The sequence below is a fragment of the Phoca vitulina genome, unplaced genomic scaffold (assembly GCF_004348235.1).
Source record: "Phoca vitulina isolate PV1807 unplaced genomic scaffold, GSC_HSeal_1.0 scaffold1, whole genome shotgun sequence".
NCBI classification, from domain to species: domain Eukaryota; kingdom Metazoa; phylum Chordata; class Mammalia; order Carnivora; family Phocidae; genus Phoca; species Phoca vitulina.
The window spans coordinates 12,100,007-12,118,175 of NW_022589704.1; the positions used below are offsets into that span (position 1 = coordinate 12,100,007).

At 41.7% G+C, this 18,169-nt stretch overlaps 1 protein-coding gene across 1 annotated transcript in view; it reads left to right on the top strand.

The window, feature by feature from the left end:
• Positions 1–15,655, top strand: part of IRS1 (insulin receptor substrate 1) — a 62,936-nt gene extending 47,281 nt beyond the window's left edge. The window contains exon 2 of the mRNA XM_032401055.1: positions 9,811–15,655. The gene's annotated coding sequence lies outside the window, so the exon portion shown is untranslated. The remainder of the gene's footprint in view (positions 1–9,810) is intronic.
• The last annotated feature ends 2,514 nt before the right edge of the window (positions 15,656–18,169 follow it).

Consider the following 18,169-nt stretch of genomic DNA (forward strand, 5'->3'; position numbering starts at 1 on the left):
CCCCCCCCGCCACACACTAGCTCCCCAACCATTAGCCGTGTGCGTCAGGCAGCAATTTCAGTTTTTTGTCAAGTAAGTCAGGCAGCGTTGACTGCCTCTGTCACACTCCTGTTCTGTTCCTTCAGACACAAGACTGGGGACAAGAATTCGGAAACAAAAGCCACCCATTTCCTCCCCCAACAATTAGAAACATGCTTCTTCGGAACCTGGAAATAGTGCAGGAGAATCTCACTGAACATCCATTTAAGCCTATTCATGAGAATTCTTTGTGAATCCTTTCATGGAGCATTATAAGTCTTTCATTAGCAGGGACTTAGAAGGGATGGGGGGAGGGAGGACTTCAGGCTTCTAATGTCTTCTGAGAAAGCAAGAGAAGTGGGCTCTCAGCAGTGTTTCTCTAGATGGCATTAATTTAAGATCCGCTCAAAGATATGCTAATGCTCTCTGTCCTAATATTTAACTCCTGCTGTTCCCTGTGTAGGTAGACGGGTCTTTGTCTAAAATCCTATCCCAGGGTCTTATTTTTAGCTTTACCTCTATGACGTTTACCTTCTCTTTTTGTTTGGGCACTTCCGTGATACCACCACCCCCTCTCTCAAATATTGTTGTCTCCCTTCCCAAGACACATTCTGATCTGGGCTTTGGCCTCAGCCCTTGGCTGGCATCTGGCCAATGGATTCATTCTTACTTGTTAGTTCCACCAATGCATTTTTGGTTGGTGTGTTTTCAGGTTATCAGGAAAAAATCGGAGATCCAGGGATATCTAGTTCTTCATAAGAATTCTTACCATAAGAGCTAATGTTCGAGGGCTCATTGTGTGTTAGGCACAGCGATGAGAATTTTTCATGTATTATCTCATTTAACTTCAAGGCATAACCCTATGAAATGGGTACTGTTATCCCGGTGTTACAAATGAAAATATTGAGATGGAAGAGAGTTAGTAACGTGCCCGAAGTCACAAAGAAAAGAATGAGAGATCCTATAAGTTGTCTTAGTCTCCTTTTAAATTTTAACTTGGAAATAAGTTTTGAGTTAAAATTGATCAGGCTTTAAAAAGCTAACAGCCATGTGGTAGGACCATCCTCCTTCTCAAAGTAACTTTTTTGGATTGAAATTCCTAAATTACATTTTGGGATTCAGAATCCCATACAGGATACTCATCACTCAAGGTTGCATTACTTTATTGCGAGCCATGTTACACCTTATCTTGAACATAACCCAGTTACAAAGAGGTCCCACCTGTGGCCTTCTGTAGCCTAAGATGGATGGGACAGTTTTCCATCCGCCTTCACATTGACTTTTAAAAAGGCTTGCTTTCATAGCCCAGAAATCTTTATGACTTGCACTTCTGTAACAAGAATTCTTAAGGTAAGACAAGCCACAGTTGTGCACTGAATACATTTGGAATATGCTTCCCTATACTTCTGTATTGATGACCAGTTTCAATCGGTTTCATTCAGTTTTCATTCATCATTTAGACCCCAGAAATAACAACAGCTCACTTAACTGTGAAGAATCTGTATCGAATTCTTCCCCACAATCTCCCCTTAGCCTTCTCAAGGCAAGAAGGAAGACAAAGAGTAAAACCTTTTTCTTTGTGATTTATGATGATGGCCTCCAGGAGATGTTAATTAGATGTGCGCAGTAGGGAAAGTCTTCTATTGAGCTTGACCTTACTGGGAACAGTTGGGAATGGCCCTGCCCTCCATTAGGCCCGTTTAATGACCAGAATACCTCCAGATCAGGGCCACACAGCTGAGGTACCTCGTGGTTCCTTTTAAAGATGCTTGTTCGGTTCAGTACATTTTTCTTGCATTACCAAGTTCTTCCATAAAGTCAACCACAACCCATATTATCGGGGACTCCGGCTGAAACTTGTGGTGAGTAGGAAGTAGATTAACCACAGGTTTTCCTTTTTCTCTGGCTGCCAAAAGTGATGTCAGTGGTGTTAATGATCCTTACCTCAGCCCACTGCAGACCCCGGGCTGTCTGTGTGAACGCTTGTTCTGTGCTGTGCTTCTTAGGCTATTACGGAAAAGCTGCTGATGGTTGATAAGAAACAATTGGGTAGTCAGACAATTACTCAAATGTAAAATCAGCCCCTTGCTTTCTTGAAGCCATTTCTGATACGACTCTGGGGAGGGTGCAAAGAATGCAAAATCTGTTCAGTGTTTAGCAGAAAAATTAAAGGCAGTACAACCAGGCTGAGCCCGCTGGATTCCCTTTTGCCTAATTACAGAAACGGTATTGCAAACACTTTTTTACTATCTCTACACCACATTGTAAACTAAGTTGTGATTTTAACTTAAGTCTACTGGTTTGTATCAAAGCCAGACCAATAAAACCTATATCCTGTATTTCTGAACATTAAAAACAAAACAAATCAACAAACTGGTGTGAAATTACAATATAAACTATAAACCTCAGAACTGGAATTTAATTCCTAGGAGCGAGAATATACTGCAGAAATAGGTCCCATGAAAGGAGAAGAAAGACCGACTTTTATGACTTGTTTTCTCAGGTAGGGAAGAAGGCGTCATATTACTTTCATGTCTTCAAGCAACAGGTTGATTTTGGTTGAGCTCCATTAAAATTAAAGCTTCCTGTTCTACATTATGTGGTCTGACTTGTAATGGAGAGGGATTGTTTTTCTGAGTTCCTCTACCTTGACTGTCATGTATGGGGGGATGCATTCTAATTTCAGTAGAAGAGAGATTGGAGACGTTTTGAGTTACGTTGCGGGGCGATGGGGGAAGGGCTCTTATGGTGTTGGCCCCCCATTTACCTTATTTTTTGCTTTATCAGCACACTCCCTATTAATAAAAAGAATGGGAAATAACTAAAGTGAATATTCTTCGGCTTAAAAGATTTCTGAATGCTTTTTCAGATTTCTTTAATACATTATTGCCAGAATACTGTTTTTTTTTTTTTTTTTAAAGATTTTATGTTTAAGTATTCTCCACACCCAACGTGGGGCTCGAACTTAGGACCCCAAGATCAAGAGTCACACGCTCCAGGGACTGAGCCAGCCGGGCGCCCCTGGCAGAATGCTTTTAATTGTTGTGAACCATATGTTGTTGTTGTTGTTTTCATCTGTCTTCTCCATAAATCTCAAACCCTCTTGACAAGTTTCCCGCCCCAGCTCCTGCCCTTTGTTGCTGGGGCGGGAGAGGTCCGTAACGCTGCTGGGATTCCCAGCGGGGGCGCACAGGCTGGGGGGTCAGCTCCTGGGTCAGCCCCTCTCTTCTCTTCTTTTCATAATACATGTGCCTTTCTTCGCTGGTGGGCTCCTGAAGTCACCAGCCCTGCCAGAAGGACTTTCACTGGGACACAAGGGGAACTGGAGCGAGGTGGCCTCTCACATGTTGGCAGCTCTCCCTGAATGTTCCTGCCTGGCAGCCCTGCTAGCTGGAAGGCGCGGCCGGCAACCTTGTTATCTGCACCCGCTCTCGCCCATGTGACTCGCACCAGGCAAAGTGCTCCTTAAGCAGCCCCGTGAAAGCACCCGCCTGGCTGGTCACTTACCCTTTGCCTTTTAAGACCATGAAACCAAGTCTTGCCAGCTCTGTTCTGGCCTCTTTGAAAAGATGTTGGTTTAGCTTCTTGTTAACATAAAGTAGCAAACGTCTTGTGGTCTTAATCTCTAACTTTAATTCTTTAGTTCAGTTCTGGGACGCCTGCGTGGCTCAGTCGGTTGAGCATCTACCTTCAATTCGCATCAAGATCCCAGGGTCCTGGGATTGAGTCCTGCATTGGGCTCCTTGCTGAGGGGGGAGCCTGGTGCTCCCCCTGCTTGTGCTCCCTCTCTCTCTTCCTCTTTCTCTGACAAATAGACAAAACCTTTTAAAGAAATTCTTTAGTTCAATCCTACCTTGATTTTTGTTTTCTTTTTCTTCTTTTTCTTTCTTTCTCTCCTTCCCTCCCTCCTTCCCTCCCTCCCTCCCTCCCTCCCTCCCTTCCTTCCTTCCTTCCTTCCTTCCTTCCCTCCCTCCCTCCCTTTCTCCTCTCTCTCCACTTAGGTCTGTCCTTTACCAGAGTCTCAGCTTGCCGACACTTCCCAGGTGTACCTCCTAAAGAGCAGAGTGATTCTCCCTGTGTCCAGAACGTGAAGCCCGCTGGAGTTAGTTTTTCTAACTTGGTGTTAGCTTCGGTTAACTTGGTTAGCTTTTTCTTTACTTGGGTGATTACCATAGCTAACAGGACTGAGCTCCTCCCTAAATGCTGCCATCCAACCCCCCCGTGGTAGAACCAAACTCTAAGCCAGGAAACTTCTTTAATAAGTGTTTCATACCCATCAAATGGGTCAGCGGTCTCCTTTATCCATCAGAGATTGAATAGTGTAAATGTTAAAATGCAGGGCACCTCTACGCTCCCAGAACTATGAATTTATTTATACTGATGATTTCTTTTAATTTACTGGCCTGTTCACCAGAATCAGGTATGCTTAAAAGCAGAATACTTTTGCAGTGTTTTTGTAAGGTGCCTTATGAATAGGTAAGCATTCTAGAAGACTTGCTCTTCTTTAAATGAGTGGTAGCATGAATTACTACATCAGCATCAATGAGGTGGCTGAAGAAATGAATTGCGGTCACAGTAGTGCTATGCAGTTGAATATAATTGTGTCAAATCAGAAATCAACAGGCTTGGGAAGACAAGATATAGAGAGAGGTCACAGGTGCCATATTCAGCATCCTACCAGGTATGGAGCTACACACCACGCCGACCATTTCTCTCTTTATTCCCAGGCGAGGGGAACCGTTTTCTCTTCTGAGAGGAATCCTCCCCTCCTGTTCTGAATACTTTCCCTGTGCCGTTCCCTTAAGGACGTGGGCTTTTGGACATCAAAGCCAGGAAGCCAGAGGCTTTTTCTACTTCAAACTGCCATACTCCTCCCCATACACAATGAATTGGGAGGAAGGGAAAGGAATAGAATACCAAGAACGTTTAAAAGTTGGTTAACATTTCAAATATCTTCCCATCACAGATTTTTTTTTTTAAGAACAGGGAAGATCTAAATATGATGGGAACATTATTTTCCTGTCCTATTGAAACATTTTTGACACTGGATGCAGAATTTTAAAAGTTCAAGTCCTTTAAGCAAATAGTAGCTTTAGAACCACATCTGAACCGTGGCTTTCCCTGGGTGACAAGAATTCGAGAAATGTTTATTGCTTCTTTACATTTTCCTGTGGTCTATAAATTTTCTATATTATAGTCAAGAATTTTTTTTTAAGTCACAGCTGTTTATTTTAAGTGAAAGAGAAATGTGCTGTTTTGACACATTTCTTTAAGTGGAGGAATTCATTTATACCAATTTTTCTAGTTGAATCTACAATATAAGATTTCAAACAATGATCTCCATTGAAGAAAAGTCATTACGGTAGTCATTTTTTTTTCACCCGTAGTTGGGTGAGGAAGAGTTACTTTGTGGCTACATTTTGGTATATGACAATAGCCAAGCAACTAAGACTATTTTACTTCTAATTTCTTAGTGGAAGTAGACTGCTAGTCATGCTTTAACCAGATATTTATAACTGTGTTGCCCTTGACTCAACAAATTGGCAGGAGGTTTCCAGGCATTTGAATACAAGATAAAACTTTTAGTCAATGGGTTGGACCAAAAATTCATTGTCGAAAGGGTGTGGGTCCTTCGTTGTACACGCATCGTAATCTTTCGCTGTTTTCAGCTGCTTTACAGTGAAGCCTAATCAGTAGGCTGAGTGTGAAGGAAAGCAGAAGCTTTATCTGTTTCTCAGCTCTCATAGGCATAGTTTAAGTGGGTCAAGTCCGGAAGATGTAAATTCCTACCGGATGCAATAATGCAGTAATCCATAGGTCTCAAGGAGCATTGCTCAAGTGTTGACTTATTTGATAATGCTTTAAAAATTACCTTTTTCATTACCGGCAACACGATTAGGTGGGTTTTATCTTAAGACACAGGGAAGGGGACAAGAGATGCTGATGTGGCGATGAAATTTTGTCAAAATGTAATTTCCTGCTACTAAATCTCGTGACAGGTGCATCATCTTTCTGGGTTCAGAAGTTATTCCCCAGTGAGGTAACTAGAGAGGATGTATCCTAGGAACATCACCATTTGATATTTGCCCAGCTCTTCTCCAAGGAAATGTTTTGCTTTTTTGTTTCCACTTCATGGGTGTTACAGATGAGTTTCTGTATTTGTAAAACATTGTTGCAATATATCCCTCATATGGTTGGTGTGAGTCAGACCGGGTTGTATATATAAAGTGCATCAAAGGTACCTCTACCCATGTCATCCTTTTCAGTGCTTAGGATAGTCCTTATCGCTGCCTTTTTGTCAGTCAACAGATGTTTCTTGAATTGAATGACTGCGGGAGCCTAGTATCGGTATTGGTTTTTTGTTTTTTATTTTTTTAAAGATTTTATTTATTTATTTGACAGAGACACAGCAAGAGGGGGAACACAAGCAGGGGGAGTGGGAGAGGGAGAAGCAGGCTTCCCGAGGAGCAAGGAGCCCGATGCGGGGCTCGATCCCAGGACCCCGGGATCATGACCTGAGCTGAAGGCAGACGCCTAACGACTGAGCCACCCCGGCGCCCCGGTATTGGTTTTTTAAAAACATATCCCAAAAATGTATGATCTGCATGCGGGCCTTTCTTCGAGTGCAGTTGTGGCCTTCTTGACCGCTGTTGTGTAGAGGCGGGAATAAAGGCAAATGAACGTTAGCCCCATGAACATTACCCTAAGGTCTGTCTGTAATGTCCTCAGAGTTCATTTCCAACAAAGCTCATCAGAGCAATTGTGAACAGCTATGTTTTGGGAACTTTAGTTTTGGGGTTCTTTGGATTTAGATAATACCTCACTGGGAACCATTACCCGGCTTAATCGGCCCCTTTATTCACCATATTTGGCTCCCAGAGCTTTTTGGCCATTTCCACAGATCAAATGTGCCCTCAAAGGGCCGAGACCGGCTGCTAGAGAGACCGTTCAAAAGAATACGCCCAAGGCTGAGAAGGCAGTCACAAAAAAGAAATGGGAACTTGAGAAAGCATTCCAAAAATGCTTCCAGCGATGGCTGCTTGCTTGAAATAAGTGTACAGACCCCAAAGAGGCTGCAGGAAAGGACAGTTCTCACTCAGGGATGTCTGTTAAAAATCCGTATCATTTACCCAGGAGCTACATTTTCTGTACACACACACACACACACACACACACACACACACACACACACACGCCCTTGAACAAAGATAAACAGATGTGAACTTCAGACTTTCGCTTGAAATTTTTCCCAGCCTCTGTTGCCTGCTGAGCTCCTCTGTGCCCATCCCCTGCCTGTCAGCATAACCTCCCTCTTTCCCACTTGCTCGCTTTTTCAGAGATCCCCAAGCTGATGGCACCAGTAGGTAGCATTAGGGGCTGAGACATGTGTTGATCAGGATTTACGATAAAGGGCTTTGAAAAGTAGTATGCTGAGACTTTAGAGGGCAAGTTTATGGTGACATTGGTAGATCCTTTTGTTTCCTGCTCTTTGAACATAAATACTTGTGGGAAATTACAGGGAGGGGTTCAGAGTGGCCCAGAGCAATAGATTTCAGCATCTGGCAAAGCCAGAGGGTTTTCCCTCCCCAGAGAGGCCCCCAGTCTCTGCCCCTCTGCATCCATGTGGGGTTGGCACGTGTGAGGACAAAACTGGATACAATTTGTTCCTGTGCTGAGCTGTGCATTCAGCCATTCTGGATGAGAGCCAGCTATAAAATGAAAAGCATACCGTGTGCCCTTCGCTTGCCCCACACCCCCCCCCCCCATTTTCTATAAATGAGCAGTTTGTTTGTTTATCTCAAGCCCTTTAATAAAGTGTGGACTTCCCACTTCATCTCGGGCCCAGAGCTGTGAAGCTGTGTGGAGCTCTGTCTAGATATTCTTGTAGGAACATTCTGATAGATTGCAGTGTGAGTTCAGGAAAAACTTGAAAGTAAGTAAGAGATCTGGAGATCAGTCTTCAGGGTTTTTGAAGGGATGGGTTTTCTTTTCACTTGTAGGAACCACACAAAGTAAGTCCTGTTTCTCTGGCAATCAGAGGGATAAAGCCTGGAGTCCTTTTTTGTTTTTACATTGGTGTCTCCATGGGAAGTCTTTATTTGTCTATAGAGAAACAGACTGTTCACCTGTCATTTAGGGGCAGAGTTAATATTAAAACAACAACAGAAATCTCATAAAGTAGAGTCCATGTTTAGTAAATTTCAGCTTACCTGAAAGCCAAATGGTGAATGCTGACTGGTCCCAGCTAATACTCTCCTTCAAGGGAAGAGAGAGAAAAACAGTTATGTTGATCAGCATATACATTGTATGGATTGTAGACTCTGTTCCTTTTCTTGGAGCTGACATGGATTAGTACTGCTACACCTGGATGTATCCTGAAACATGTCCTGGTTGTCCCTAGACTTAGAAAAAGATACCTTAGTCTTTCATTCGGGTTTCTTCACCATCTGTCCCACCTACATTTGCAGATTTACCTCCTTCGACCCCTTTTCACATACCTTAGGATCCAACACAACGCATCCTTCTCCATGTGGCCTGCCGTGGCCATACCCTTCCCGGCCTTGTTTTATCACGTGCTATCAGTGGGACCTGTGCTTTGTCCCTTTGATTTGTTCCACTCGTATTTAGTGAGTCCTTACTGTGCGCCAGGCCCTGGGGACACAGCCCTGAAGCAGCAAAGATACGATCCCGTTTCCACATCCCCAAGCTATTCCTTTTCTTCCAGGCCAAGCCAGATGTGTCAGGTACTTCCTTTCTCTTCCCAGCTAGAAGCATTCTTTACCTCCCTCCATGCAGCTAAAGCTTCTTTCCTGCGCATCTGCCATGGGATTTACCCCCTTTTTCTTTTGCATTCTTTCTATTTATGAATGGAGCTTACCTTCCTCCCTAGATTTTCTAGAAAGCAGGGCCTGTAGCAGAGTTCAGCTTTATATCCCCCCGTAGTATTTAATGCAACCAGTTATCCATTCGGCAATATTTACTATCTACTCAGCGCCATTCTATAAGCATTGATATGTATAGATAACTTTGAAATACATAAAAAATGTGGGCTTCAGAAGGCCTATCTAATATTAATACTGGAGAGCAAAAGAGGGCTTATGAGGTTGAACAAGGGGTCTCCTCTCTGGAAGGGCATGGGTGATGCCCCACGAGGTCTGCCTTCTGGACTTGCATAGAAGCAATGTGCTTCTGCCAGAATAGCATTTCTATTAGATCTAAATCAGAATCCCTTTCTTTTTTTAATTTAATGATTCACTATGCCTGTTTCACTTGGGTCTCCTTCTGCATCTAAAATCCTCACGTCGAGCCATGTCACATTAAAAACTGACTTCAGATTTTGTGATGTTAGGCCCCGCAACTTCAAATTTTAAAATCTGCAGTTGACTTTGAACCAAAAGAAGATGAAGCATAGCCTGACTGTAACCTGCTTACCATATTTTATAGTACTTTAACACAACAACTGTAATTCACATTTTTGTTTGGACCCTCAGAACATCAAAGTATTTTGTGTTTTTGTGTTACTAAACTCTGAAACCTCCAAATCCCATCGATCTGTTGACTGATTCAATATTGACTATTTTGAGTTTGTATTTGCTTTAGACTCTTGCATTTTGAAAGGGGGAAAAGTTAAATACAGTTTGTTGATTTTATTTAAGTACACAGTACTGTTCGTGCCTGTGACTTCTGCCTATCCGATACCGCCTCCTTTTTAAAGAAAAACCCTTAAAAACTGATACAACGTGTGTTTTGCGATATGCCCGTGGTGACAAATCCTTTCGTTTTCCTTTTCAGAATGAAGACCTGAATGACCTCAGCAAATCCTCCCTTTCCTCATGGGTACCCAGACTCTGAATATTTCATGATTCACAACCAGGACCTCACATCTTCCTCCTCAGTAGATGGTACGATGCATCCATTTCAGTTTGTTTACTTTCTACAATCCTCAGGAGCTCCTTGACTGAACTGCACGTACTATATTGTGCCAAGCAAAAAAGCACTGTGACACCAGAACTATGAGTCTGCATAAACTTCATCTTCAACCTTAAGGACTTAGCTGGCCACGTGAGCTGATGGGCCCACCACCATGCCACAAGAGAATGGGTTTACTCTCATTGCATTTACAAGATCCATTTCATCTGCTGCTGAAACTGTGTATGACAAAGCATCGTTGTAAATTATTTCATACAAAACTGTTCGCGTTGGGTGGAGAGAGTATTAAATATTTAACATAGGTTTTGATTTATATGTGTAATTTTTTTTAATTAAAATGTAACTTTTCTTACAGCACATCTTTTTTTTGGATGTGGAACTGAGGTATACAATGTTCTGTTGTAAAGAGTGGAGCAAACACTTAAAACAAGGCTAACAAGAGTAGACTAGGGTACGATCCTTGTTTTAAGATTGTAATTCAGAAAAATAATATAATAAGAATCATAGTGCCATTAGATGGTTCTCAGTTGTATAGTTATATTTGCGGATACTATCTCTTGTAATATAGCCCTGATGTTGAGCTGAGATCCTTACAAGAATTGATCTTAATTTTGTATTTTTCCTGTAAGGCAATAGGCCATGTTAATTAAACTGAAGAAGGATATATTCTCCTGGGTATTTTCAAGTGTCAGCTTAAAATTGGCCATTGAATGGAAGCAAAATTACAAGCAAAGGAAATCAAAGTCTTCCATTGTATATACTGTAAAGAGGAGGAGACTTGGGTGATCCCTTTAAATCAAAAGCTCTCTTTGGAATGAACAATGTGGGTGTTTGTAAATTCTGGAAATTTCTTTCTATTCATAATAAACTAGAGACTGTCGATCTTTTCTTCTCCCCCTCCCCCCACTTCTGTAAGTTTCCTGCTACCATTTTTTTTTTCCGTGCACATGTTAGGGTATTTTATTTCTGGCATTTCTCGAGAAAGGTGGTAATACAAGTGAGTGCTTGTCTTTGACTTCTAACCAGAAGTTAAAATTCCAGAAAAATGGTTTTTATCACGACCAGGGCTGTGTGTCACTTTCCACAGGACGCTTATCTCTTTATTTTCTGAGACCATCCCATGTTACATGATTTAACTGAATGTAAGTGGTTCCATTTGCCCTGGTGGGTACTGGCCTATTAGCGATTAGTTAATAAAACCCAGTGTACAGAGAGCCTGTCAAAGCATAATGACCAGCTCCTGAAACATCTAGCCAGCAGTGAAGGTGTTAATCGTCCTCTTGTTTGGAAAGCACACACATCTTGGAATTTTTCCTTGTGAAAAAGAAAAGGCCGTGGACGTACTTAAAGATACTGCCTACCGTGTTTTTAATCTTTTTTGCCAGGAAACTTCCTAAAGGTTAAGTGAATTAATGCCCAGGTCAGGCTCCCTCAGAGTCCATGTAAACTATCAGAAGTTCCCAGCCCTGCTGTGGAGAGGAGCAACATTTCATTTCTCTGATGGGTTGAGCTCCCCGGGTCGGGGAGGGGCTACAAGGAAGGGACAAGGTCGGGGGCCATTGCAGGGGCTGCTGCCCGTCGTCCAGCTGGTCGGGGGGGACCCCTACTCTACTCAACAGGGAGTGGAGATAAATGGAACCCCTCATGCTGCTGAGGCCTGTGTTACTGTTAATTCAACCGGACGGCATGGACCTCACAGACTGTTGTGCGACGTTCATTGTTGCAGATTCTAATCATTTGCATGCTCATCAATTTCTAAGATGAATAGGTCTGTAGTCATAAGAATCCATTGTTTTCAAGGAACTTGCTGAATTACATCATTTCCTATGAGGCGAGAACACTACCGATTTTAAAAATCTGCTACGACTATTTTTTTTTACACTTTTATAAAAACGACTTTCTTGGTCAAACCAACTTAAATTTTTGCAAGTATTCTGACTACTACTCCTGCTAATGGAGGAAGAAAGCAAGCTGTCCTGCTTTCTTCCAATGAGGGCATAAGTAGTTACACAGACATCAATGAACAAAGTTAGCCCTGACCGTTTTCCTGTAAAGCTGGTTATTATTTCTCAAGGAAACTATACTTTGAATATGTGTTACCGACATACCTCTGCACATAGAATATCAACGTGTTTTGGGTGAGAACAGAAGTGAACAGACTGGAAAAGCCATTTCTTGGTTAATTTCTCTGATGTTTTGTTGAGTCAAATAGCATAAAGGTAGAAATTCTTATTTAATAAGCTGCTTCTAGTGGTCCCTGAGCTGGGTTTGGTGGTGGTATCAGACTTCACCAATTTAAAACTGGAAGTTGCTGGTATTTAAGGCAAAAACGCATGCTCTGCCTACAGAGGGGTTGACCTTGAGCAACATCAGCTGCTAAAATCCTTGTGTTCAGTTCCTATTGAAAACTGGCTTTTATCCATTTCCAAGTATTTGTAGGCCAGCCAAGGAATTACATTAATGGGGCTTCTCGTGGCCTCTGGTTAACCTATAAGTTAGTGGCTTTTTCCTCATGAGACCAACCTTTTACAGTGTTCTTTCTTAGAGACCTAGGCAGAGTTTTAAAATTCTCCTTTGTGGAAAGAACAAATATAGTTCATGACTTTGATGATATCTTCATTCTGGGCAAAAAAAAAAAAAAAAAGTCCTAGAACCAGCTAGAAGTGAAGAGAATCCATTAATGATCAACCACCTGAGTCAATAATGACAATTCAGTACCGATGTTACGTTTGTGGCTATTTCTTGCTAACTTTCAAAGGTCAGGGACTCTTAACTAATCTAGGTTGACTGCAAAAATGGATTTACTAAAAATCATCTAGCCAAAAGTAGAGATTTTTAACCTTTATTTTCCCCTATTGTCTCCTGTCTTTTAAATTTGAGACATTTAAAGTACTAGGAAACAATTTTACTATACTGTAAGGAACAGTATTGCACAATACTGAAGCCCTGTTTTGTTCAGTCTTGCATCCTGAATGCAATATGCCAGGTAGTTGAAAACTTTAATTTTATTTGCTGCAGGTGGTTTAAAAATGGGAGGGGAGTTCATCATCCACTGACAGTAGAGCCATGACAAATGGGAAGAGCTCCGAGTGCTTTGGCGGAGCTCTGTGGGGTCAGTCCATCACGCAAAGAGGCCTTGAAACCAGAGACACTGTGGGAATTAAGACCTTGACTGGGGAGAGGAGGACCCTTTGGAAGGCATGCGAAGGAGAGTGGATGGAAGCCAAACATGAAATCGCTTCTTTGCAATGACTTGACGGGGGAGTTAGTGTTCCTAGGACATCGTGTGTACCTAGGAGGTAATGCTGCATTCATAAAGGCTGCTGAAAAACTTTAGGAGAAGAAGCATGCACTTCTTGGGAGGTGAGGAAATATGGCCTTGCCAATACTAAGAGAAAGACCTCCAGTCTTGTGAGCTTAGTTTTGGAGAGACTTTGGTGCCTTTGATCATCTTCAAAGTCAAGCCAGATAAGATCTTGGGAGTTCCCACTATAGCTCTGTCCATCCATCTTCTAAGCATGGGTAGAGAATGTGTGGGTCGGATGGCATGTTGGGTTTCCCAATGCTTGTAACCAGAGCATCCAGTTAGGTGCTGAGAGGAGGTAGAAAGATCGTGAAGGTGTTTGACCCTATTCTTAAGGAATTTACCAGTAATAAAGAGCTTATAATCAGCTAATAAGATTAGAAAACATGACTTAGCTGGAGAGTTGTCTTCCTTTCATCGTTTGTTGATGACTTGGCATTTGTGATGTGTACACCAGGAGCTCTGGTGTTCTAGATCCTTGCCATTCACCTGGCATTTAAATCTCTCTTTGCTTATATTCATTTCCCCAGCGTTAACCAATATGCGCGTGATAGGACAAATTCAGTAAACAGGAAAACTTGTCTGTATTTGTATAGGCATCTTTAGTGCTGTTCTGTTTTTGTTTTTGTTTTGTTTGTTGATCTTAGAGCTTTGCTATTGGCTTAAGAATGTAGTTCCTGGAACAATTTTTCTTACAAAGTTCTTTCCTTACACCTCTTGGCTGCAGGGTGGGCCAGATTAAATACATAGATATTTTTTCATTTAATGTATGTGCAGTTGGGTTTCTCATCTTCAGATGGTGGTGCTCCCGATGGTGCTACTTCATCTGTGTACAGAAGGACCAATGCATGGTCTGTGTTGCTACCAAAACATTTATTGTATATACGTGTAGAACATATGTATTATGTATATATGTAATGGGTACCAGGCCAGGTATATACTTTTTATTTAGAAGTGTTTCACTTTTCTGAGTTTTCTTTATAGTGTTATGCTTATTTTCAATTTTTTTTTTCCCCCTGATTCTGTCTGGTACTTAGAACTGTAGTGTCTTCATCGTTAATTAAAGAAAACTGTCTAAATGAATTCAAGGATGTGAATGCTAGTGATCCTTAATGTTTTTGGTTTGGGACATGAAACAGAAACTGCCAATTAAAAGTTGCTGGGGCATTTGGGTAAGAGTGGTGGACGCTATTTAACATACTTCAATTAATAAATGATTTTGGAACAGAGAGCTTTGCCTCACACTATCCCTCTTCAGTTGGCTTTCAGTGGCCAAGAGGATAAAGAAATAGACATCTGGAAAGATTTTAAGCTGCTTTTGTTGGTAGTGGTAAAATGGGAAGAGGGAGTGGGGAGCAAAACTCCATCCTCCTCGGGATGGAAAGTTAGATGTTCTGTTGATAGGCCCTTTAACAGCCTTGTCAAAACCTTCAGTTGCACATGGATTCCCCCAAGAGGTTGTTCAAATGCAGATTGCCATTGAGGGTTTGTGCGCAGGGGGCCAAGTCCAGAGGTGCTGATTCACTTTGGGGTGAGGTTTGGGCATTGGTCGTGGCTATGGGCTGGGCTGCCGCTTTTTACGCTCTCCAGACTAGTACAGGGTCAGGGCTGAAAACCACTGTGGAGAAGGGCTGCCCAAACTTGTTGGATTACTAGAGTCACTTAGAAATGCTGATTCCCTGGAGCTGTCTAGGAATGTGTGTTTAAAAGGTAACTCATGGTGGGCAAGTTGGGAAAGCCCGATTTCTGTGCCAGCAGAACCTTTTGGATTGTTTCACCACTAGAAGGGATAGGACACTGATGGTTTTTGAAAATAATAAGCCACCTTGCCAATAGAGAAACAGCCAACTCCCCCACCTTCTCCCAACTGAGCTTTCTTGCTCGAACAATTTAAATAGATGATTGGTGTGTCTTACATTGTTAGGGCAAACTCAAATTATTGAACATTGTGGAAACAGATTGAAGATTAATTTTTTTAATTTCATTTTTTTAATAAGCATGCTTCTCCACTGAGAGTAAGAAGCTTGAGTTTTCTTACTTGGTGCATCAGGCTAGAGGGGTCTTCCCTCTGCCCAGCGTTGTAAACGATATCTTCATTGTTCCCAGGGGGCACAGAACGTGATTGAATAAATGCTTGAAGTCATTATTTCATCTTCACTGTCTATTAACTGTGTCCATTTACTTTTAAAAGAAAAACAATGACCACAACTGATTTTTCCCTCCCAGTGGTATCACACAGCAAACATCACTCTAACCTCTATTGAAATCATACGCAGACATCAACTATTAGGCGGTAATTGAAGGAAGTCTAGTTGGAACGAATCGGTGGTGCAATTTATAGCATAATTGTCTTATTGCCTTCTGCACGTATACAAAAACAAAGTATATCAAGTAAACCATCAATAAAGGGCCTGCGAGAATTAATAATCGAGAATTTGGGATTATCTCTCTGGTTCTGCTACAAATAGTGTCATTTATTCTGCATTCATTATAGGTTAGCTACCAGGATTCACATCAATTATCTCACTTCTTCCTTCCAGTAACCCAGAGGTAGGTACTGTCTTTATCCCTCTTTCCCAGATATGCAAGCAGAGGGGGGAAGGGGCGTGTCTATGTCACCATCTCCGATGCAACAGAGCAGCCTCTCCAGCGAGGATGGCTTGACAGCCGAATCTGTATTTTCATCGGCGCCGCTACAAGTCTCTGGGTTCCAAGTACTTAAACAAAAAATAAGTTCTGTACACAAAAAGCATTTATCACTCCAGCTGCCTTGTGTCATGAATTTGCTGAGCAAGTATGATCTCACAGAGCCCAAAAGTGAAGCTCTGTCCATCCTACAACTTCCACCCTACAAAGTAACAGGGCCTCATCAGGTTTGTTTCCAGTCTTTATCTTTATGCCTAGCTTAGTTTATTTGTGTCAGAAATCTCTTTCTGATTCCCTATTGTTTTTCTCAATAAGTACCCCCCTTTGCAGCAACAGAATAGAAATACTCGGCTTTATTTTAGGAACAAGGGCAGCAGGTGAAATGTGAAAGCCAGATAAAACCCAAACCCCTGGGTTTTTAGGCATTAGGTTTTATGTATTAACTCTGTAAACAGAAGTAAATCAGAGCTTCTTAAAATCTCTGTTAGAGATATGGATGATCAGATAAATGACCATGATTGGCCAGAGGGAAACACGTAAGGAGGTGGATGCCTGAGTCTCAACTGAACTGAAGAACGAGACCTTACCTGAAGTGAAAGAATGGTGGGAGCACCTCCAGTCCAGGAATTCCCTCCCTGGTAGACCCTGCAGGGGAGGAAAGAGTTTTCCTCCACTTTTGAGGTCCCTGAAAATTAAACTGACCAAGACAGATTGACAGGAGGAGAGCATCCAAATGTATTCAGTCTAAGTTTTGCATAACATGGGCGCTTTCCTCAGGAATGAAGATCCAAAGAAACAGCTAGATGAGGATGTTTAGGCTTGGTTTGATGAAAAGTGCGCAATTGTGGAGGAAAGCAAAAGGTTAAGGAGTCTGAGGCTATGGTAGTAAACAGGGAAACAGCAAAGCCTGTTAATTCTGATTCTTCTCAGACACCCCTTTGTCTTCAGAGATAAGTACGCTTTTTTCCTGTGGGTGTTGGGCAGGCACCACTCACATGAGGGTGTCATGACCTGTTTCACAGGAGAATGTCAGAATGATCTTCCTGCTTCTGCTGTTTTCTTAAATTTCTTCAGCTTAAAATATATAATATGTCAAGGTGTCCTATTTTGGGGTAGCATGTCCTGAACCTCATCAATCCACAGTGCTTCTCAAAGCTTGGACTATACATGAACTACACAGAATTTCCTGAAGAGCTGATACCAAATAGATTTTAACACAGACCTCATGAGACTGTATTAGTAATCAGTTGTTTCCCCAGAACACACATCTCTCCAGGGTTATTTTATACCCTGAGCTTAGAGGAACGTGTTGTCGATGTTCACTAGGCATTATCCTTTCTGATCTCTTCTGTATGTGTACTGCTCCAAATCTGAAGCATCATGAGCTTAGTTGTAAATGTGAGAGAAGAAATGATATTGCTGGAGATCCTCACTGTGTCTGGAAAAAGCATTCTATAAAGTAGAAATTAGTAAAATTGGCCTAAATTTAGGTAGGAAATAGTATAAAAATAAAGGCATTAAGTAAACTTGCACTTATAGTATTATACAGCATTATCCTGAGTCTATGGAACAAAATCCTAAATGAAACAAAATATCCTAAAATATTAAGAAGTGGTATGTCTGATGGCATTATAGATGATTTTAATTTTAGCTTTTCTATTTTTCCGTAAGTTTTTACAATGATCATGTCTTACTTTCATAATGCAAAACAAAACAAAATATTATTTAAAAAACACAAAGGGGATTTGATGGGAATCTCAGTGAATCCCCACATGTCTATATTACATCACACCATGCCATGATCAGTCAATCAGGGGTCAGACGACTGTGGCCTATAAGCCAAATCCAGCCAGCTGCCTGTTTTTGTAAATAAAGTTTTATTGGAACACAGTCATGCTCATTCATTTATGTATTGCATGTAACACTATCACAGCAGAGTTGAGTAGTTGGGACCAAGACCAAATGGCCCCTCAAATAAAATACTATCTGACCTTTAAAGGAAATGTTTGCTGACCCCTATGACTGATGTTTTTCAAGAGAGATATTTGGGATGAGGCAAAGTTTTGTGCACTGGGATTCTGGAATTCTCCCCAATGTGCTGAAAGAGTGTCATGAAGCTCTGCAGCCACCAATATATTGCTGTTGGACAGAGTTTATGATCAAATTTATCAGAGTTTATTAGTCCCTGTACAGTTGGTCACTGAGCTACCTAAAGGACTTCCTTAAACTTCATTTACAAATCCTGAAATACTTCTATAGTTAGGCATGTAG